The sequence below is a fragment of the Python bivittatus genome, unplaced genomic scaffold (genome assembly GCF_059951505.1).
Source record: "Python bivittatus isolate LINGU-HERP-01145 unplaced genomic scaffold, Pbiv_v1 ctg000570_np1212, whole genome shotgun sequence".
Taxonomy (NCBI): domain Eukaryota; kingdom Metazoa; phylum Chordata; class Lepidosauria; order Squamata; family Pythonidae; genus Python; species Python bivittatus.
In genome coordinates this window covers 7,003,464-7,027,765 of record NW_028277097.1, presented here as the reverse complement: position 1 = coordinate 7,027,765, position 24,302 = coordinate 7,003,464, and the positions used below count along the sequence as shown (strand labels likewise).

The 24,302-nt window shown below is 37.6% G+C and overlaps 2 long non-coding RNA genes across 5 annotated transcripts in view; one reads left to right on the top strand and one right to left on the bottom strand.

The window, feature by feature from the left end:
- Positions 1 to 14,949, top strand: part of LOC112542834 (uncharacterized) — a 102,660-nt gene extending 87,711 nt beyond the window's left edge. Inside the window, exons 5-7 of one of the 3 annotated variants that reach the window (XR_015798264.1) lie at positions 3,082 to 3,160; positions 3,660 to 3,819; positions 14,859 to 14,949. This is a non-coding gene — a long non-coding RNA (uncharacterized LOC112542834). Of the gene's footprint in view, positions 1 to 3,081; positions 3,161 to 3,659; positions 3,820 to 5,481; positions 5,755 to 14,858 lie in introns of those variants that run through there. The other 2 variants (XR_015798262.1, XR_015798263.1) reach the window with 2 other exon arrangements.
- The window catches only part of LOC148214322 (uncharacterized), a 106,016-nt gene that overhangs the window by 20,794 nt on the left and 60,920 nt on the right, over positions 1 to 24,302 (bottom strand). For both annotated transcript variants that reach the window (XR_015798265.1, XR_015798266.1), the window contains exon 2: positions 4,529 to 4,622. This is a non-coding gene — a long non-coding RNA (uncharacterized LOC148214322). The remainder of the gene's footprint in view (positions 1 to 4,528; positions 4,623 to 24,302) is intronic.

The following is a 24,302-nucleotide window of genomic DNA, read 5'->3' as shown; positions in this document are numbered from 1 at the left end:
ACAAAAAGCAGCAGAAGACTGCAGGCTTGAGCTTTGTGGAAGTACGTAAGAATACACCTAAAGTACACAGCCATAAAATAAATGATTCTGTATGCTTATTCTCCATGGAGGTGCTTAGCCACTGAAGAGGCAATAAAATGCTTGGGGAACTGATATCAAATTACCGTTCCAGTATATGAATGGTTGGATGAGGAACTGCTGACTATATGGAAGGCTGCAGTATGGTTGTACCCTGGATGTACAAATATCACACAGTCATTGTCAGAAGGCAAAGAAGCTTTACCTCCTACATAATATGGAACTTCATCAGGCTTTAGGTATCACCCTGAGAAACCACTATTTTGGTAATCATCTGCCCCAGTTCAGAATGGAACATGGTTGCTAGAGCAAGGCCTCTGATAATTAAATCCTTTAATTCATACACAGAATTGCTAAAGATATAAGATGCTTATTTAGTATGTGATTAGCCTCATCTCTATATTATGCCATTCCTTGCCTGCACTTCAGTTCAGTTCTCCCCTTTTTCTAGGGGAGGGGAGCTCAGAAACACTGATGAAAACAACCTGTACAGGTTGTCCTCAGGTTGCAACAGCAATTGGGACTGGAATTTCCATTGGCATGCAAAGCAGTCATTAAGCAAAACATCACATGACCACACTGCTTAGTGATAGCAGTCCTGGTTGCGGTTTTAGGCAAGGACCTCATGTGACCACAATGTAAGAAGAGCTGCTGAAACTGCATCCCGGGCAAGCAGGCTGCCAGATGGGCGGGTGCCGCGGGCAGGCACTACGGAGTGAGGGTGGGCAGGCAGGTGCTGTAGGAGGGTGCTAAAGAGTACAAGATCCTCATGCCACCCAGGAGTCCTTGGGAGAAAAAGTGGCAGGAGCGGGAGCAACTTGCGGGAGCAACTTGCAAACTCCTGCCGACTTGCCCACTGACTTTGCTTGTGGGAAGCCAGAAGGGAAGGTCACAAGTGGCAATCGTGACCATGGGATACTGCAACTGTCATAATTGCAAGCCAGTTGCCAAGCACCCAAATCATAATCACATAACCACGAGGATGCTGCAATGTCCCCCTTGTTCAGCACCATCATAACTTTGAATGGTCACTGAACGAGTGTTGTTTAAAAGAAATGATGGGAGGAAGAGACTAATGGTAGATTTTGCACCATGGCTTTGGATGGTAGATCTCAATGTCTAAATCAAAAACAACATAGAGTTTTTCAGTCAGAAGTCTATCTGTTCCTGCCATGAAGTCCAAGCAGCAGGACAGGACAATTGTTCAGTTGTTCCTGACTTTTCATGACCTTACAGCCATTATTTTGTCAGGACTGTCTGTCAGTGACTGTTTCTTCTCAAAGCTCCTACTTATATCATCAGTGATAGTATCCAACCACCTTGTCTCCTGTCGGGCTCATTTTCTATTGTCTTGTATTTTTCCTAGCACTAAGGTCTTCTCCAATGACTCTTGCCTTTTCCTTATGTGACCAAAATATTTAAGCTTTAGCTTAATTATTTATGTTTCCAGTGAGTATTCTGATTTTATTTAATGTATTATTAAATGTTTTGCTGTTTGAGCAGACCAAGGCATTGTACACTATTTTCTCTGCAACTCAAAGGCATCCTTGAGTGCTATGTACATATCCTCTGTCTGCAGGGACAACAGAAGTACTTGGGGCTTCCCCTGGTTTTTTCATACTTTGGGACACACTGACAAAGAATTCTTTGTGTGAAAACAAAATCACCGATTTATGATAAACCTTAGCATTTCCTTTCTGCTTCAGGAAAGGGTTAGTTAGGATGATCATAGGCAAAAGTACTGGAATATCTTTGGTAAGTGTGCAAGAGGAAGATTTTCAGTGGATTTCAATTTCCCCCCATCTGACTATTTGCACTCCAGAACACACACTTCCTGCCAGTTCAGTCAACCTGCTTAGTTTAGCATTGTGAATAACATGCCTACTTGAGAACTCATCTGGGGTTCAAGCGTGTCCACATTGCTGGTTACTGAGAAGAATTTCCCCAGGATATCAGAAGAAGTTACAAGAAATCCTGAAGACTGAGAGGATTTTAGAGGTTTGGGGAATTGGAGCCAAAGGAGTAGAGAGAAACTGACAAGAAATCTGTGAATGACTTCTCCTTTTCTTTTGGAAATAACAATCAACCACATCTTGTAGCCAGATGTATGCAATTGATTTTGTTTATTTGATTATATCCTGCTCTTTGCCCTTTTTTGTGTTCATCCATCTTACTGCTTGCATGGACTGGGGATGAAGCAAGATGGTCAACAGTTAAGTCCAACTTCTATGTACTTGCAAGGACTACTTGCCAAGAAGTGCTCCATAGGGAATAGTTGAGATGCTTGGAATTTTGTGGGTATTAACTGTATATATTTGCTGGTATCTAACAAACTGCATGCTTTAATAGGTAGTAGCACCTGGCTAATCTTGGCTGATCTCAGAAGCTGAGATTGGTTGGCCTGATTAGTATTTAGAACAAGAATTCAGGGCTGTAGACTAGACTAAAGTGGGAAATTGAGGGAAGAAAAACATTCTAGAAGTAATCAATAGCAAATCACTTCTGTATCATCCTAAGAAAAATACATAGACATATCCATGTAAGGCACCAGGACTTAAGTCTGACTCAAAGGTGGCTTCACTTTACTTAATGAGCAGTATAGGGACTTACATGTATTGTCATAGCAGAGATGCCCTGACTTCCTTTACTGCATTGGAAGTCATTCATGAAACATTACTGATTTGAAGAGTGCTTGCTAAATAGCAGAAATCTCAAAAAAGGAGCTCCAATGGGCATGTGCTCTTCAAAGGCCTGAAGTACTGTCACATAGTAGGGTAACATCCTGTTCTGTACTGCCAAGAGAGAACAAGCTTAGATGCAGTGGGTTTAAGCTGCAGATTGATCTTGGTTGTAATATAGACTCTTAGAAGAAATGTCTTGACAGTAAATAGCAATTTAACAGTGACACTAATTCCCAGTGAGTTGATAGCGTGACATTCCCCTCCTCACTCTTCGAGCCATCTGTGGAGAATGCTCTAATTCTGGATTTCCTCTGTCAAACAGATAGTCAAGCAGGATGGAATTCAAGGCCCCTCTATGATTCTATGAGATGGAATACATCCATGATGGACAGCACAGTCAAGTAAGTTGGAGATTTGGTGTCAAGGCTTCATTTCTAGCGATGCCCAGGGCAAGAATGCAGAAAATGTAAACATGAAATAGCAAACAAGTATTGAAAAAGAAAGGTCAGATTATTATTATGCAGAATAAAACACAAGGAAAGAGAATGCTGGATTTGAACTCAAGGAAGATTTGAATCCAAGGAAAAACCCAAGATTTGGGAATTAGCCAGTGGTCAGAGATTGTCAATAATTACAACCATGATTTAGTCCTAGCTGTGTCATGTTAACTTCCTGGGAACTTCAACCAAACTTACACCTGCCTTGGGGAGCCTGACATCTGGGTTCTTCAGTTTGGAATGAGGAGTGTGATATGACAGGACTAGATCTAGTGGGCTTATTACAAATAAGTAGATTTTGCAATAACTGTGATTCCATGATATACATTTTCACAAGATATCATGATTTAAAGATCACTGCTTATCTGAAACTGTATTTTTAATCCTGGATCTTTTTTTATAGGAACACATTTCTTCCCCCTTCCCCACTTAATCTCCTCAATCATAATTGGCTTGCAGAGAAGCAGGAAATAACTTACAAAACAAAGCACATCTCTTATGTGTTAAAATTCAGTGAACTTTAGTCTCTGGAGAACTTGGATGTTAACAACTCGACCATCAAGGTAATAAATCGTTCTTGATGATAGAGCTCCATGCTTATAGACTGTCGCTGTATTTGCCTCACTTTATGACTTGCTATATAACAATAGAGGAAATTATGCATTCAGCGTCTTTTTATTTCCCATATTTCTTAAATAGCCTCCATAATGTAGCTGACACTGGTGGAAATAATTTCTAAAGCATCTGAATTGTTCTCAGGGGGTAGACTAAAAAGGCCTTGGATCAGATCTATTAGACCTCTTACTTCATGGTTAGTCCTTTTTTGAAAAGCAAAAAATCTGCAATTCTGGTTCTTTACAACAATGCAATGTATGGCCGTTTCAGTAAACTGGTAAGTTTATTTATTATTGAAGTTTATTCTGGTTAGTGAAATAGCTGAGGATGTATATACACAAAGGCCAATTGCCTTATCTACTGTATTGGGAAAGAGGCATTGCACCATCTAAAATAAATTATCACAACATTTGGATGCTTAAAAAGAGACTTTTCAAATAACACTTGAGTACAGTTCTCATAAGGATGACAGAGTCTTCCTAGTATTTCTCATCTTCATAGATTCTCAAAGGTTTAATTAAGATTCACTTTGTAAGTATACACATGATAAACTATGGACGTCCTAAAATATTGCAAAGACCATTGATAAATGTTTCTCTCATTTGGGATTCAAGCTAGAGTACCTAGTTAGCTTTAATTTATTATTTAAACACATACCTTGGTTTGGGTGTAGGAGAAAGCTATTCCCACAATGCCAAGCGCTGATTCAGCTCCAGTTACCAATGTCTTGTTTGGATGTCTCTCTTTTGGCCTTGATAGATAGACAAAAAAAACGCTCAGAGTCGCTCTTTGAGTGAGATGGGTGGTGACTAAATTTGAAATATAAATAAATAAAAATGTAAATAAATTAATAAAAATACATTTTGGAAGGAAGCATAAACAATAAATAACTAAATTTTGAGAGCTATGCATTGAATAAACCTTAGGTTGGCAGGTATGTTCTTACATTCTTGCATTCCTGTTCCTCCCATCCTCTGGAACAGCATTGGATATGCATAATAAATGTTCATGTGGGGGAAGAATCAAGACATTTTATTTTATTACCAGAAGCTTGTAACAGTATAAACACTGAGGAACTTATTAGACTCATTCTACGGCTTTCCATGTTTGTCATCTGCAATCACCTTCTGAGCGTTTCCATCAAATTAAACCATTTCGAGTATGTGAAAGAGGTTATTTTTATTTCCCCCTACTTTTAACTTAAATTGTGGGGTAAATTACAGAGTGCTTATGCTCAGTTTCCTTGACCTGAAAAAAGAGACAGTATGCATGCAATAAGAGTTTTCCAGTCACGAGATGTTGTGGAGAATCTATTTCAATGTAATAGGAAGCAGCCTTGTGTTCTGTGCCTTTGATTATGTGCAAAGGTAGGAAAACAAATTTGATGTAATTTCATCTTCAGTGTGGAGCAGAAAGAAATGCTCCATTCCAGGAACTGGTGAGAATATCATTGAGTTATATTTCTAACTTGAGTCTTTTTTTTTTAAAGAAAATATTCAAAAATTTAAATGGCCCTAGTTTACTAACTCCTTGAGATGAAGAGAAGACCTGCTACCCCAGTATGGTCTCACCTAATATGCTATCTCCTCTGCTTTTCTTTCCTTTGGCAGCTTGGCCGAAGAGATTGCCCCATAGCAGTTGTTCTCATCCTTGGCGACTTTAGGATGTGTGGACTTCACTCCCCAAATTCCCCAGCCAGCGTGGCTCTCCAGACACTATTAAAAATCAAGCTATTTTGGAGAACATTTGGGATATGAAGTGATGCCATTCATTATGAGATTGAATTTGTGTGAGTTGGGTAGGAAGGGCAGTTAAGGCTGTTTTTGTATTTCCATTTAATTTTCTTTCCTGCAGATGCTTTGTTTTATGGCTTTGGATGTATCATAAACTGCCAAGAGTCTGATTATTGTGGATATAAATCCAACAGATAAATAAAATAAAATAAAATAAAATAAAATAAAATAAAATAAAATAAAATAAAAAACCCTTGGCTGGGATAGAGATTCTCTTAAGAAACCACTTGGAAAAGTTGAAATTTCCTCAGCTCCTTTTCATTCTCCCTCCCTAGTTCCAAAACTCATTTGTGATCACAACAGTGGTAATTTGATACTCTTTCCCCCCTAAGCTTGAACCCATTCCTGTAAATATTTGGGGTGGTTAGCTTTATCCTTGTCCCTAAAGTGATTTGGTCCCCGTGGTTGTGTACAGGCCAGACTGGGTTCCTCCATAACTTGGAAAAGCCAACTGTTCTAAGATAACATTCTGAGCTTTAGGATACAGATGATAATTCTACCCCTTTTGAAGTAACAGAATTTGGTTCAAGAAAAGGGAGGGGAATAACTTTCCTGCCATCTCTTTAAAGACCTACGCTTCTTGGAAATTAATTTCCCTCTGGGGAAAAAAGTGATCAATTTCTGTCAGACTACTTTTCTGAGAAAATAACAAAAATGTGGTTCCAGGGTGAAGGTTCTAGAATAACATATAAAGCATAGCTTTGCAAAACAGTGGTGTTGAAAATAGTTGCTTATTATCTTTACTTGGTTCCTTCAAACAGTACCTGTCTCATCTTGTTGCCTTAATTCATTCATTCATCATGATACTGCAAGCCAGAAGAGGAAATCAACTTCACCTTATTAAATTATTTTTGTATTCAGGGCTGCTTTTAGCGCTGGCAAGTCTCTGGATGTCATAAGAATTTGGCCCTCCATGATTATTCCCTTGAGGGGAGCATTAAAATAATACCTGTTTAAAGTTTTTTTTTTAATGCACATGCAGATTTAAAAAGGTTTTTTAGAAGCAGTTTAAAATCTGTCCATCTACTGCCCATTATAATTATTATTTATGGAATTTGTGTTACTCCACTATTGACAAATAGGCTATAATACTGTATATTAAAAGCATTTTTCCTCCTTAAATATACTACTCTCCGAGTATATTTTTCCAGGTATGAAAATTAATTTTGACTTTCATGACAGAACTCAAGGATTTTTCTAGCTAATCTTAACACATCTAGTTTTCCTTTTAGGCATTATTCATAACAGTCTGACCCAGGATAAAATTCACCAGTTCAGATAGAAATCTGAACAGTGGACAACCACTTTTCTGGCAAGGCTTATGTTTCTTCAGGAATTATCTGTAGGGCCTGAGTGAGCAATTTGTAAATGGGCCTTAGGCGCAATTCAAGAAAGTAAATATGGTGGCCATGATTCTGTTTTTTAAACCTGCATTGCATACATTACAGCCATTAAAAAAGGGACAGGGCATTGATCACACAGCTGAAGCCACTGTCTTGACTTTCTTGACCCCCCCATCATGGATGCCTTTGGGGCTGGGGGTGCAAACCAGTATCACAGTATCTTCTAGAATGAGAGATCCTTAATTGTTGCACCTTTGGGGGCGGGGAGATAGTTTTCAAGGTGTTTTGTTTTTCTTTTATTTTTCCCCAAACAAATCACATAAAGCATAATAAAATGTGGAATTCAAAAGAAAAATAATGACAACAGCCAAAACAATTGAAAGAGTAAAAACAAAAACTTGGGAATCAGTATACTTATTGAATAGAGAGAGGGAGAGGGAGAGAAGAATTTGCCTTAAAGAAAAAGAGAAATGTTTTAAACATACATATTGCGTATTTCTGTCCAAAATGATATTTGTACAGTTTAAGGCATTAACAAAGATATTATTAACACACCAATAAAAGGTGACCAGATTTGAATAACTTCATTCTTTCTAGTAGGGTTTTTCAAAGCTTTCTTGTTGTGTCCTTTTTTTCAGCCAAAGCGCCTATCAACATTTTAAAATGCTGCTGAGACAATTAAAGATGCAGTTTTCCAACATATTTTAATAATAAACTTGGCTGCTTGTGATAGGAACAGATTCATGCAGATAATCATTCCCAAAAGAAAATGTACTATATTTATTTTAACTATGTTTTGAGATAAAAAACTTTTGTAAATACATATTCTCTGAGAAAATGCAGCTGAAATACCTATTTAAACATCAGTGTTCGTGTGGATTAAAATCCAGTAACTTGCAATTTAAACTGGAAATGAAATAAAAGGGTCTTTTGCATAAACAGAAGATAATAACATGGACTTGAAATAGCTTGATCAGTTCCGCCTTGCCTCTCTTTTTCTTCTGGCTTTGCTACAAAGGGTATTAAAGCATTCAACTCCTTTTTGTTCAACTAATCAGAGCCTTACTACATTCAGGACTTAAGATATGGAGAAAAATTGAGTGCTTTCACCCTCAACAATGTATCTTCTGGTAGGAATATGAGAAAAGGCCGTCTTGGAGACATCTCCCAGGTTTTATAATTCTTTGCCTAGGGGGATATGATGTTTGCCTGTCAAGCTGGAGGGTGAGCTGATTGTTTTTATCGCTGTGTTTTCAATTAAGTTTTTCCTTGCACTTAATTAAACTATTTTTTTTGCCCCCTATTATGAGGTGCCTTCATTGATTAAATTAAATTAAATTAAAATTAATTATAACTGGCATCTATGGTTACTGCAACTTGGGGTTTGTTGAAACCAGAAAGTACAGTCTTGCTTCAGTAAACCCTAACTTAAAATAACCATGGTTTGTCCTTTATAATGATAAGGACAATTCGTTAATTAAATGTTAGAAGCTGGAAGCTTCTATTTTCTGCAATGAAGAGAGAGAGAGAGGAGAGTGTGTATGAACCAAAGACTTATATTAGTGCTGGTCTATGACTGTAATAAAGATTTGATTGATATATTAGTGCTAAATAATAATTAAGTGATAGTGTTTACAACCTTAGGCCTCCAAAATACAGTTATGCCAAGGATGAAGTTTACAGAGCCTTTCTAAGGTTTTCTCAATATTTTTCTATTTGTTTCTTTATTGTTACTTGTAACTACCCCAGTCCCAAACAGGCAGCCCCCAACACCAAAAACAAGATAATCAAAGACCTGAAAATAAATAAGTAAATCAGAACAATGTCAGAATAAAAAAACCTCATCACCAAAAAGAAAGACAACTGAAGACAAGCAACCCCAATAGCTGGGACTACAAACCCGCTGAAATAAAACTGCTTTAACCTGTTCTGGAGCTGCAGCAAGAAGGAGGGTGACACATACTTCTGGGGAGGGTAGTCCAAAAAGGGGGGGGGCTCTTCCTGCCATCTCACCCATGCCTCTGTTGATGACCAGACCAGACAGGCAGATTCAATTCTGACAAAGCCTTGCCCAACGTATCCTGGTGCTCTGCCATTTAGAGCTGAAAAGGTCATGGATAGCATTTTTAATTGGCCCCAGAAGTCTAGAGGCAATAAATATAACATCTACATCCATGTCTATATAAAATATACACATAATATGAATTTATTGGCATCTTTGAGTGGTGGACTGTATCATAAAATAATTCTGCTCTGGCTTGGGAAGTGTGAATTGGTTCAATTTGCAAAGGAGTCTATGCAATGGATTTTTCCACCTTGCTTCTCCCTCTGAAACCCGTCTGGCAGGCAGGAAGAGAGAGAGACATTTTTCAGAGAGTTTGAATTATTCAAAATGTCCCCTTGAGTTTTCCTACTTCAGTAGTGGCAGCTCATTCAATTCCCTCCCCCACCCCCCGATTACAAATTGCTGCATGTGTGTCTCCTCCATTCTGTTCCTTTATATTATTCTTCCTGGTACTATTTATTTCCTCTGCAGCAGCCTGCCCTGTTTAAACACCATCAATAAAAAAGTCTCTTTATCATTTGAGATCAAATATGCTGGCAAAAACCAATTTGTCCTGCTCTGTGTTAGGAACAGATAGAAAATGAGCCTCAGTGGTGCATGAAATGGCATCTAGAATTCTCTGCCTTAACAACCTCCTGCAAATCTTTACATATAGGTTATAGAACCTGAGGAACAGCAGGTCTGCAAAAACCCACTGGCTCCAAATTAATGTACTAAGACATCAGCAAAATGCATCTCAAAGAAAGACAAAGATAAAACAAAAGCAGAAAGTGACCAGGTAGCTGATTCTAATAAAGATCAGCCAGAAAATATATGACACAAATTAACCCCAAGGTTGCAGTCTTGAAATAATTCCTGCTTTCCATCATTCCCCCATCTCCTAGCTAAGTCCAACATTTTAAGGAATAGTCCACCATTCAGACATTTCCTGCCTTCATCTCTCTGTCACTGACCCTCAAAAACTAGTCATAACTGTGGTTTCAGTGCTAAACCAGGACTTTAAACCATAGCTTCTTCAATGGCCTGATTTACATACCTCACTTTTAGATGTATTGGATGGGTTTATACATCCTATTAAATCTTGGGTATCTAATGTTGTACCTGGCAATATATCTCATGGTAATCACCGGGCTACCTGCCCTACCTAATTTTATTTTTAAAATAGATTAAATTTTTAAAAGGAAGAAAGAAATGAATGAATGAATGAATGAATGAATGAATGAATGAATGAATGAATGAATGAGAAGTGGCTATGATGCAAAGCAAAATTCCCAGCATCAAGCATAGTTTAAATTTCAAAAATGCCTCTGGGCCCTGCCTAAGATCCGGAGACATTCGTAGAAACTAAAAATGGTAAACTGACCCAGCCATTTTCTGCAAATGTGTGTTCTTGGCCAGGCAAAAGACAGAAGTAAAGGGAGGAGATTGGAGCATCCTACAAGGCTGAAGAAAGTAACGGGATGCAATCTGATTAGCTTACCTTCTGCTAAAGCTTATTTTATGATCATCATGTCTATCATAGCAACCATTCTGGAAGGTGTCCACAATTTGCTCTCCAAGTTCCAGATATTTTTGTAAGACCAAAAGAACTGAACTATGTTAAGCCAAAACTATACCTACCTACCTTCCATGTAATTCCCTTTTTCAGAATAAGCAACCTTATGTGAAATGCAAAAAAGAAGTAAGAGACAATATGCCAAAGAAATTAAGGCATGAAATAAGAAAAAAGAAAAAAGAAAAGAAATATAGTTTATATCTAAATTTACATCTAGATTAAATCTAGCCACCCAGAGTCATGTATATGAGATGGGCAGCCATATAAATTTATTAAATACATAAATCAACACCATTCATTACATCTTGTCAAACTATTCTTGCTTCTGCCATATTCATGTGCCACTACATATTTTGTCTTTTGTTTTTTAACTCCTTGCCTCCTTCTTTTGGAGGATCTCATCAGCTCATCCAGCCACCATTTTTTTGGTCTCCCCTTTCTTCTCAACTCATTCACTCTTTCTTCATATATTAGGTTGATCAATGTACTTTTGTGCTGGCCATTCACTTTCGTATGCAATCCACATTTACCTAATCATCACCCACCCAGCATACACATTTCTGAACTACTCCATTCCCACTGTCTTCAACTTACTTTTATGTTTCTCCTGACACACACAATTTGGCTTTTGGGCCAGAAAGTTCAATGAGCTCTGCTGGATGGCAGGTTGATTGGTTTTATTGCTGCTTTTTGTGGTAAATTGGGAATGATTTTTCTTGCCCCCAGACTTGGGTTACGCAGACTATTGGTTGTTTAATTTGATTGTGTTGCAGTTTTAACTTCTTGTTTAATCTCCGTGAGCACAGCCATTGCTGTGAGATGGTCAGCCATATAAATTGTTTACATAAATAAAATAAAGTGAAGCTGCAAAGAAATAATTACAATGGGGACATGGAACATAAGAAGCATGAACATGAGAAAACTCAATACAGTGAGATATGAAATGAATTCACGATACATTGACATTTTAGGCGGCAGTCGAGAAACATAGCACAAACTAGCACTTAATAAAGTGGCAATGAAGGTCTTGGAAAATATATTCAGATGCTGTGATGAGTTTGTACCTCAAAGATCAGAATCATGCAGGCAATGTTTTTTTTTCTGTGGCACTCCATGGAAGTGAAAGTTGGATTTTGAAGAAGTAAGGTAGCAAGGATGTTGATGCTTTTGTACTTTGGCATTAAAGAAGACTCCTGAGAATCCTACAGAGAGCCAAGAAAACAAAGAAATGGATCACTGAACAACTCAATCCAAGGTTCTCACTTGAGGCACCAATGACCAGATTCAAATTATCATATTTTGGACCCATTATGTGAGGACCCAGTTGCTTTAAGAAGTCAATAATTGTGGGAAAGATAGAAAGAAAGAGGAGAGGACAACTAGCAGCAAGGTAGATGGACTTGATTGCAGTGGTGATGGGTGCACCTGAAGGGCCAAGTTGGGAATAGATATCCTGGATAAAGTCTATCTATGTGGTCATTAAGTATCAACACCAAATTGATGGAACATAATCAATCAATCAACATTTATGGCATTCCTACTGAATTCTACATGATCACTATCATTCTCACACAAGTCTTTAAAATAGTCCTTCCAGCAGTCCCTTACTACAGTTTCATCCCAGATTATTTTATCACTTCATCAAAAACAGATGCACCATAACATGGGTTAGCATTATATGTAAACCAGGATTATCCACAACTCCCAGGATTAGAGGCAGCTGGGGAATAAAAGTAAAGAATGGCTGTTTTTTGTGAACTTCTGGGAAGATCTGTTTGACCACTGAAACATGTTTGTTCTATCCAGCACAGCTATCCTCTGTCACATGCAACCTGAAATATGTCATTTCTCCCTGCTATGCAGGAAAGCCAGCTCTGGGTCTTATGGCACAGTTAGAGTGGCCATCTGTCCTAAGTTACAGAGGACGTTCCTCTATTTGAAAGCTTAGTTTTTATGTGTAGGCATCCATCATGTTCAAAGATTGCCCAACCTCCTAGATGTTTGATTTCAAAAGAACAGAATACAGAGTGTTTGAAGTGGCCCACCACCTGTTCTCACAAGCTGAACTGGCATATGGGTCACCAATCCGAATGTCCCCATTCAAGTAATTCTCCTTGAATAACATTATTATTTCTAATTGGGTTTTTATGTGTATGTATTAACGTATGCAAATTTTATGCCAACCTGGATCTTCTTTTGTCTTCTTTACTAGTAATGCATAAAAGGCCACCTTGGTTGTAACTGCTGGAGACTGAAAGTGAGAGCTCAAGGGCTCATTTAAGGACATCTGCTGTATTTATAACAAATTAGATACAAACCAGGCATTTCCTGGTACACAGCAATGCCTCTTTGTCACAGGCCATCACCGATTTCATGCTCCATTTTTCTGGCTATAGCCTTCCTCCCCATATCTGGAATCCATCAACATGCATCTCACATAACATGGTATCCAAACATGTTTTGACCTACAATTCCCATCAGCCCCAAAAGCATAATCAATGTTCAGGGTTAATTGGAGTTATAGGCCAAATTATGTGGACAGCAGCACACTTGGGAAATCTAATCTACGTATATCTTCTTACTTTGATGTTGGACCACAGACTGGGCCAGCTTCATTTTGAAAGCTGCCTCATTCTTCCAAACACTGGTGTAGGCTTAATATTTCCCCATCTGGCTCCCTGCTTTCTTGGATCCTCTTTTGGCTGCATCTGGTTCTCTTTCGAAACAATGTTCCCATTTGCTCCAGCTTTTCCCATTAAAAGAAACAGACCCTATCTTCTTATCCATGTCCTCAAGGAAACATCCTCTTTCATTTTGCCCTCTGGAAAATGTTGTTTATGGGAATTGCTAGAACATGTTCTTAGGATTACCTTGTTTCCCAAAATATAAATTGATATAAATAAATATTAAGGAATCAGATTATCCCATTTCATATACTACTGCGGTTAAGATATGTGAATACACATACCTACACACACACACACACACACACACACATGGATGTGCACCCACACGCACATAAAGCTATAAGAAAAAGCATTAACTTGGTTTATAAATCTGAGTCATTGCAGTTTTCAGAAGAAATGAAAACTGGTTTTGTCAACTGCTAGGGTGGGGATAAAGGAGAATGCAGCTACTGGACTGCATAATCATTCAGAGAATATAAACAAATCTTGTGATTTAATGAAGATTAAAAATATTATGACATCAGCTGTTGTCTACAATAAGTCCCTGAAAGCTGATACCATAATAAATGTGTTACTTCCTTAGTTGCCACAAACCCTTTATTGCTTTTGGTCCAACAGATTAGCACCGCTAAAACTGTGTTACAGTAGGCTTCTATGTTCAAAAATACAAGATACAATTTTGCATGTTGAGTGCCTTGTGGAATACCTTCATAGCTTGAGAAACAATAATGCTTCATCAAGGAAAGCTTCTTTTACTGGCTCTTGCTTCATTTATGAATTCTATGTTATGAAACCCTGTTGTGACTCCTAAACTAAGTAACTTTGGATGTGTTTTCATGACAAAAAAAGAGCAAGAGGATTGTCCAAAATAATTTGACCGACCAGAAGACAATCAGACTTACTTTTTTCTAAACATGCTCATCATGTTGAATCATATACCACACTTTCTTAGAAGGAGTGTTATTAGAAACATCCCAAGTCAACAATTGGTAACAACAGTAAGTAGTTCTGTCACATCTGGGTTTTATTCGTAGCATTCAATACAGAAATGGGGCAGGGTGGAGAACAGAACTGATACTGATGATAGATTGGTGGTTCACCCTGCAAATATCATCTCTCCTGATCTCAGGTGAGTTAAATGATCAAAACCTAACAATAATAGGCTAGAATTATTGATGCTGGTTTTCAATGCAGGATCCAGAACAATGTTCTCCAACTCAGTAAATGTATTGGGATTGCCACCCCAAAATTTCCATCCTAACTGGAAAGCCAAACAGTTGAAGTCTCAAAATACCTGGAGCTTTGAGGTTAGAGAAAGCTGTTAATCTGGAGATTAAAGAACATGATTGTCATCTAATTCACTTGTGCTATTTAACATTATTAATGCAAATGTATAGTTTGTATAATATATATCTAGTACATTCCCCAATACTATGGGGAAAACTATGGTCAGGTGACCACCCATTCAGTCTGCTGCTCAGGTGCCTAAATTAATTGATAACATTGGGGTCTCTGTTCTCTTCCTTTCATTTTTTTATGTATAGATGAAATTTGGAGAAGACAACCTTTCTATGGAGGATACCTTCAAATAGAGGGTAATACAGTAGGTGGATATGATTATACCATGATAAATATATTAAACTGAAAAATGGATGAGTATTGACTTTGTTTTTAAGTCACATATGTTTAAGTCAGTCATTATAAAACAAATGACTAAAATGGTATTCAAGCACCCCACAACATTTCTAGAGGATGTCTGCTAGCAACAACAACATTTTCAGACAGGGAAATCTTGCAAGATCCTGATATACTTGCATGAGATCTTAGTCATTTAAGTAATAAAAATAATAAACTTTATATATATATCCTGACACAAAAGTGTCTGCCACCTGAAAATGTTGCTGACTGTGGTATGTCAGCTTCAGTAACTCCAATGGGAATTTTTCTTAAGATATTTTTTACAACTTTTTTGTAATCTGACACAAAAGCATAGTAGTAAAATCTACATTAAAGACAAGATTTGTTTCTCTCTCTATATATACATATATACACACACATGTACATGTTTTATTTTTTTAATTAAATTTATTATACCACTCTAACAGACTTTTATTTAAACCACTCTAACAGACTGGTTATCTTACAAAATTTAATACAAGATTAAACAAGAGTCATTTGTTTAATTTTGTATTTGGCGGCTATATAAATTGAATGAATGAATAAATAAATAAATAACGTAGACAAGAACAAACTAGAACGTATCAGCTATCTTATTTTAAAAAGTCCACTGATACATTGTTGTGGAACGTATTCATTTGTACACCAACTCTTGTTTTTCTGTCCTGCCTGTAGGCTGGCATTAATAATTGCTGCAACATAAAAATTGGACCTTGTTGAAAACAGCAAAATTTGCTTCTTTGTGTTTTAAGTCTCAAGCCAAAAGCATTTAAAATATGTGTGGGAAATTTAACCTCTAGCAAATGGAGCTGAAAGAACACTAATGTGACATACTGTGAAAGAAATTATTCAGATATTCAACCATGTTCTTGAAAGTTTAGCTATCAGTTTTGAAAGCTTTGTAAAAATGAATGTCTCCGTTGGGTTTGCAAAATACGTTTCTTAGACTCTGCGAATTTGATGCTAAACTTTTAAAAATCAGAAAGAAACTGACTCACTTCTTCCCCACTTGAAAATGCACTTTACTAATTAGATATTGGGAGTCAAAAAGACTCAATTTAAGCCCCAGGTTTTTTTTTTTTTAAAATAGAGATATACATTTTTATTTGCATGACTTCAAATACATACATGCGTACATACAAGTCAAGTGTTGTCAGTGTTAACTCCTGGCAACTGCCTGGACTAGTCCCTGCAGTTTGCTTGGCAAGGTTTCCCAGAAGTGGTTTGCCATTGCCTCCTCAACCAGGGCTGAGAGAGAGTGACTGGCCCAAGTCACCCAGCTGTCTTTGTGCCTAAGGCAGAACTCACAGTCTCCTGGTTTCTAGCCTGATGCTTTAACCTCTACACCAAAAACTGGCACTCTTATTTACTTACTTATTTACTTACTTACTTACTTACTTACTTACAGGACGTATATGGCTACCTATCTCATAGAATGACCCTAGGTGGCTCACAACAATCCATAAAACATAGCTAAAAACATACCTTTCCCCCAGGTGCCACACCAGTCATCCTCACAGCTCAACTCTTATCCTAGCTGAATGCTTGGGAAAAGCCAGGTCTTCACAGCTGTCCAGAAAGCTAAAACAGTATGGATCACTCTGATCTCTGGTGGGAGGCTATTCCAAAAGGCTGGAGCAATCACCAGAGAGATGATCCCACAAGTAAGCTGGCCCTGAGCCATGTAGGGCTTTAAAGGTGATAACTAGCACTGTGAACTACACCCAGAAAGCAACTGGAAACTAGTGCAGCTCACGCAGCAGTGGTGTTACTTGGGTGAACCACAGGACTCCCAAAACCATGTGTGTTGCTGCATTCTGGACCAGTTGCAGCTTCCAGATGATCTTCAATGTAGAGGGCATTGCAGTAATCCAAACAGGTGACGAAGGCATGGGTGACTGTGAGCAAGGCATAATTCTATATAAGCACATTTGCAACTGAATTAAAGGTTATTATACAACCATTCTAGCATTGGAATAGAGATGGAAGTAGACACAGCTTCTCAGATTGTAATCTCAGCTGGAGAAGACCTTTGGTTTGAATATGACTACTTTGTAATTCCTAATATTTGAAAATCACTGTTAAGTATTCTTTATTTATTAGCAAGGATCCTGCATGACTCATTGACTTATTGAAAATATTGTTTCAATAAAATAAGCTATAAGGTGCATTAGCAGCCATAATAACTGGGGTTCAAGAAAACAGGAAACTGCTTCATCTGTTCAAAAAAAACTAAGGGTTAGGATTTCCTGAAAGATCTTTTTTGTAAGAATCCTTGAACTGTGCTTTGCTGCTTGCTGTTTAGTTTGGTTGAAAGAATAGATGTGGCTGAGAAATAGCAGATTATTGAATTTGGAAGGACACGAATTGAGATTTGGGTGGCACGGCTATTTATGGTATGATAAAGTTAAGGTTAAAGTAGATTTTAAGAATCACTTTATTAGATGTGCCATTTTGAGAATTTGGAATAGATATAACCCCAGATTGTGTCCGAAAATACCCTTATGGTTATCTCCACAAGAAGCATTTTACAGGAAAGAAATGGTAAGTAAGAAGAAATGGTTAACTTATGACGATATTCTTGATATTCATCAAGGAGAAATTAAAGTAAAATCAAGAGACACTTTGACAGCACAAGGACATTCATGTCACTAGTTTTCATATGTACAACTTGGAGAAAGATTTAATGTTGATAAAAAGTCATAGGGTTTTGAACGAAAGAAAGTGTTTTTGAAACTGAATTGTGTACTAATGATGAACATCTTATTGCTAAAATGTATAAGCTTATGTTGAGATTTGAAACAGAAGATGAACAAGTTAAGGATTGTATGATAAAATGGGCTAACATTTTGGATATAATACACACACGGAACAATGGGAAAATATGTGGATGAAAGGATTAAAATTTACACTGTGTTATAACTTGAAGGAGAATTTCTATAAAATGATGTATAGATGGTATTTATCACTGGAAATACTATCAAAAATGTATGAAGGGGTTTCAAACATATGTTGGAAATGTGAACAAGAAGGGACTTTTTACCATCTTTGGTGGACTTGTAACAAAGCTAAAACATTTTAGACTCAAATTCATATATTAATTCAGAAGATTTTCAAGGTTAATATACAGTCAAAACCAGAGACTTTCCTTTTGGGACTGAGGGATAAACAATTGGAAAAAGCTCATGGACCTTTGTTCTTATATATGATAACTGCAGCTAGACTTTTATATGCTCAAAGGTAGAAAGAATCAACAGTACCTACAATGGAAGACTGGATGGTGAAGCTGAAGGAGTTAGCAGAGATGGCAAAATTGAGAGCTTTGCTTAGAGAAAAAATATTGACTAACTTTATTGCTAATTGGAAGCCCCTTCTGGACTTTTTGCAGGAGACAGAAAAACATGAAATTATGATATATGGATATGATGGTTAGTTAAATTAATAGGTTATACAAAATATGTACTGTATGTTAAGAAGTAGTTTAAGAGTAAGTGGTTATTATATGATTTATCTACATCTGCTGTACAAGAAGTCGGAAGTTATTCTTTTTGTAATTTTTTTCCCTTTTCTTTACCTTCAATCACTTTCGTACTCTTTCTCCATCTCTAACTCTCTTGTTCCCTACTTTTCTGCCTGTTTATTAGTTCTTGTTTTACCTTTATTCTTTTTATAACCTAATAAAGTTCTTATAAAAAAATAAATTAGAAAAGACTCCTTGAACTCTGTGTTCATCAAATTCATCAGAAATATTTCCCTCTGTTTGTCTGCTAGAATTGTAGCAGATCTGCATTCCATTCTTCTTTTTTGAATACCTTAATTGAGATAATTTGCTTTTATCTCTTTAACACAGTGGCAGGAATCTTCTGAAGTGAAGGACAGAAGGCCCTTCTTAATATTTGCTCCTTGGGCTATATTTGCTCTGTTAGCACTAGTACTGTCACAGTTAATCTGCCTTGGGACATAGGCTTCACCAGTTCTGAGTGTCACCTTCCCATGGCATAGGCTGTGTAAGAAACAGCACCAGAGTACCTGGAAAATGTGGTGCTGGTTTATGACAAGCATGGGCAGATGCCCCAACTTTGAAGCCACAGAGGTGAACAGAGATAATCCCACCATGTGTGTGGCAAGTTCAGCCATTTTACCAGTCTGGAGGAAGGCTGGAGTTATTTGTCTGCCATAACTTTATAGAAAAGCCTTGACTCTCTTCAGCCTTGCTCTGGCAGGCTACCAGTGGTCGCTAATGCTGTTTACAGCCAGAGAAACAAATTCTCCTGCATTTTTTTCTACAGTTCTCATTCAGTTTCATAAAACAGAAGTTGCTTTAACAATTTTTCAAATTAGAAGATCATTTTGGAGAAATTCTCATGAGTGGAGTGTTATTCTTGCACTTATTTAGTGAAGCGAAAGCTGGGATGCGTGTGTAAAAGTCTTTCATTACATACCACATGATCATCTCCCTGGCTACCTATGCGCCATTAAATCCCAAGGGAAAACAGAATGAGAGAAATGTTTGTGTCGAACTTTGTCAGCAATGGTGCCACCGTCACCACTGTCCTGCACTGGAGAAATTGTTGCAGAATTTCTTCTTCCCCTAGAGAAATTTGGAGAAATTAGTTACCCAATATCTTTGCCTGATAATTTAGCAAGTAATTTTGAAAGATCATCTGAGCCCTGCTCTTGAGGATTTTCTACTAACTCTTGAATCACAGGCAGCATTGCTTAAATAGCAATAGTTCAGGGGTGATGGTGGAAAAGAGCTATCATCCTTTGGCCCTTATTTATGAATTACTTGGATGCATTTAGTTGGCAATTACTTGGACAAGATGGCAATATATGGAATTGATGGACAAGATGAGCACTTTTCTGATTCAGGAAAATTCTTCTTAACATTCTTATGTTAAAAATAGGTAAGCGTAGATGGCTGGATATCATAACTTCAAAGCACTCCGGTTACCAGTGCTTCCTCCACCTGCCCTACCATATTGTCAGATCACGGAGTGTGCTTGCTGGACATTCAAATCTACATTTTAATTCTGTGAAGCCACAGAAGTCATATTTCTTATTATATTATTGATTGTTAATTAATTATGAACAATAATTAGTCAAGATTATTATTATGATTATTAATATTAGAGGCAGTTTGGTCCAGTGGTGAAGGCACCAGCCTAGAAAACAGGAGATGGTGAGTTCTAGTCCCACCTCAGGCATGAAAGCCGGCTGGGTGACCTTGGGCCAGTCCCTCTCTCTCAGCCCAACTCACCTCACAGGTTTGTTGTTGTGGGGAAAATAGGAGGAGGAAGGAGTATTAGGTATGTTCGCCATTTTGAGTTATTTGTAAAAATAAGGAAGGCGGGATAAAAAAAATCTTTAAAAAAAATTTGCCTTAGTCCACAAAAGTAGCCTAAAATAGTAGGTCCCTATGATTTGAACTACCATTGACATCTCAATGGACTGTTCATCTCTATCTTGCACATAACTTTTAGAAGGAAATTCATGGTTAGCTTGCCAGGAAAGCATTTGGTGCCAGTTTGATAACAGCTCAAATTGTGTTTGATAATGAACCTTATGCAAAGCAATATTTGAGAAATGTTTAAAATAGTTTCTTTGTTTAGAATGTTGTTACCTCAGTTGACACTAGAGGTTCATATAACATAATCAGAATTTCCTCAATACTGTTCTTGTAGTTATCTTGGTAAATAAAACCTGTAATGCTCTTGAAATAGAAATTGCACAATGGAGGAATACAAAGAAGGTCTCTAAGTGTGGGAAACAAGTTCTTCAAATTATCTGAGTTGCACAACCTGAGAGGTGAATGCCTCACACAGCCCCTCAAAGCTTTGGTTGCAATCTTCAGGGACTTCCAAAATCTTATCAAATTGTAATTTTTAAGGGGACAGGTGAGGAAAGCCATGAATAAAGAGGATTGCATTAACTTTCTTTTACAGTGGAACCTCGGTTTACGAACTTAATTCGTTCCGTGACTCTGGTCGCGACCCAAATTGGTCGCGACCCGAAGCAAATTTTCCCATAAGGTTCAATGTAATTACTGTTAATCCGTTCTGGTGTGGAGGACAGGGAGGCAGCTATTGCTTGGAGGGAGAGTCCCCCTCCCTACGACCACGTGTCAGGGGTGGAAAATGGCCACGGATCACGTGTCAGGGGCGTAAAAATGGCCACGGACCACGTGTCAGGGGCGGAAAATGGCCGCGGACCATGTGTCAGGGGTGGAAAAATGGCCGCGGACCACGTGTCAGGGGCAGAAAATGGCCGTGGACCACGTGTCACGGGCGGGAAAATGGCCACGGACTGGGTCACGGGAGGGGAAATGGCCGCAGATCCTGTTCGTAACCCGAGGGAGTTCGCGAACTGAAGTAAAATTTTGCGGCCGGAGCTGGTCGTCACCCGAAAAGTTTGTGAACAGAAGCGTTCGTAACCCAAGGTTCCACTGTAATTATATAAGTTGAATTGAAATAAATTCAAAGTCAATTTTGTGATAATCTCAGCTGCTTGGAGCCTCTTGCATGCCACTCAAAGGCCCAGGATTGACTTTGATCTGGAAAAAGTTGTGCATTCTTGAAAGAGAACATAGCCTTTCATCTTACTGGAAAGCCATCATTAAGCAATAAGAATAGAGTTCATAGTAAGTTAATTAAATGGCCTATTTATTTATTTTTTATTCAGGGGAACTTTGGTGAGGTCAAGCTCCAATGCTTTGGTTAAAAAATAACCAATTTATTTTAATATGTATCACGTGTTATTTTTTTTTCCCAGCAATAAAAATATTTTTTTAAAAAAAGAAGATATAAAAGGTGTTTTAAGGCGAGTGAGGTACAGATAACCTTCTTAGATGCCAAAGCAACTAGCTGACTCTCAGAACAGCTCTATCAGATGTTATAATAGAAATGCCTCAAATCTACGGTATGTATTTCTATGGCTGCTTGGGGCCAGTGAGTCCTTTGAAAGTTGGTTGATAGGAAGGAGGACACTAAGAAATAAAACAGACAGAAAAAGTCTGCAACAGATGTGAGCAGCGCTGGTTCCAGATTTATGTAGATCTGCTCCCAAACCCATACCGGAAACATTAGCAACAGCATCAATCAAAAAGGCAACTAGAAAAGAAATGAGGTGTGTTCTTGGCTGTGCTGCTCCTGTTCAGTGATTCCAAATGTTGTAAGTAATGATGGCTAACAATGATTTCAAGCAGACCATTATAACTCTCAGTCAAATTTAGAGGAGGCAAAGAATATAGGAGCATTGAAAGAATGCTTCTTTCTCTGCTAAAGCCATGGGGAATCTTGAGTTTATAATTATAAAGTTATAATTATAAGCTTATAATTTAATCTTATAATCTTGAGTTTATAATTACCCATGTGTGCAATTATTTGGAGATATGGTTGGTAAGTGAATTCTTAATATGAAAAGTCCTACATACAATAGCCTACCCCATTTTTTTTTTTCTTTCTGGGTCTGCATTTTAAGATTTTATACGATCAGGCTACCAGACTAAGGTTAATTTTTAAAATAAGTAACTTTTTCTCAATTCAGTTTCATTCTTTCAACTGTCTCTATATAGACATGAAACTGGGTATCACTGGGTTTTTGGAGGGTGGGCATAACTGAATTAACACATTTAATCTGATTACTGAATTAATCCATTTTCTGAGTTTGTCCAGTACATTGAATCATAAGCTAACTGAACAAGTTGGGTTTAAACAACACACTTACAGCTGATCTGGTTTAAATGTGTTGTATGAACATTGCCAAAATTTCAGTTCTCAAAACAATAAAATATTGTTTATTTATTTATCCTAAGTAAGAAGATAATGTTTAGACAAGAAAAATGTGTACTTGATTGTCCTCTAAAAATGTTCAGTATAAATTAACCAATTTTGGAATAGACTCATCCATTGGTAGTTCTAGATGCTACCATTGTGGGCCTTTCACAAAGGTGGGGACTGAGTATAAAGTTAATAAATCAGACACGACAAGTCTTTTGCAATTTCTTTATTATTACAATATAAAGATTATGAACAGGTGCCCAATTTGCTTTTTGAAGGACCATGTAATGCAAACCCAATGAGTGTTTATCCAGTTATGTTCTTTGATGAGTTAAGTACTCAAAAATAAACAAATGTCTCATCCTACTAAAACTGGAATATGCAGAGTGAAGCTTTTTACCTCCTTTAAAAAAATATACACGGGTCCGTGTTCACTCCTGGCAACTGCCTGGATGAATCCCTGCAGTTTAGGCCCAGGCATAAAAAATCAATACAGTATTACCAGAATTTATTTTTTTAAAAAAACAGACTTCCTTATCAGGTATGAAGAAGCAAAAGTGCATTCTAGGTCTGTTTGAATTCTCTTAATGTTTATGTCTACATGTGGCTCTGTTGAAATTCTTTTTCAGAAACTGCTCAGCCAGAAATGTAGCAGACTGCTTTGTTTGTATCTGTCAGCAGAAAATTGCTAAGAATAGTCATAAATCATCAGTGACAACCTTGGGGATATTTTTAGTTATTAATGATCAGACAGAGTAATGCTTGGTATTCTTTCTTTATGGTGGCCATTATAAGCTTTGTTGCATAGACAGGGTCGTAAACTATCAGATTCTTTACTGCTACAACGCTCCATGTAGTCACGGACCTGATGACCAGCAGAGAAAGGAGGAAAGGAGAAACAGAAATGTAGTGTGATGGAAGGCGTGAGCGGGGAAGGTTCTGGAATGGAGCTTCAAGGTTGCCAGGAGCGGGGAGAGACGTTCCAGGGGAGCACCTCCTCAGTCCTCAGCCGGAGTGTGGGGAGGCCAAGAGAATGAGACTGGCCCCTTCCTAGAGTCTCATGGTTATAGTTACTGTTGTTGTGGTATAGATTTAGTCTGGCGAGATTCTGTCTATTAGGTGTAAGCTAATAAAGGAGCTGAACTGTTCTGGATGGTCTCACTGTTGTTCTTGAGCTGAACCTGACATGTAGGCCATTCAGTCTGATATTGACAATCGAGAAGATACTAGAGCAGATCAAAAATCAATCCACTATAAGCACTTTGAAAACAGTGTTGTAATTACTAGAGGTCAACTAGGATTTGTCATTAGCAAGCCTTGTCAGATTTGTCTTATTTATCTAACATAATTATCTTATCTTAGTAGAATATGGTAATGTGGCTATGATATAACTTAATTTCAGCAAAACATTTTATGAAGTATCCCATGTCCTTCTGATTAACAGTAGTATGGCCTAAATGAATGTCTATTAGGTAGAAGAATAGCAGTATTGAATATCATACTCAAAGTGTGCTTCAGATCAAACTGGAGTGA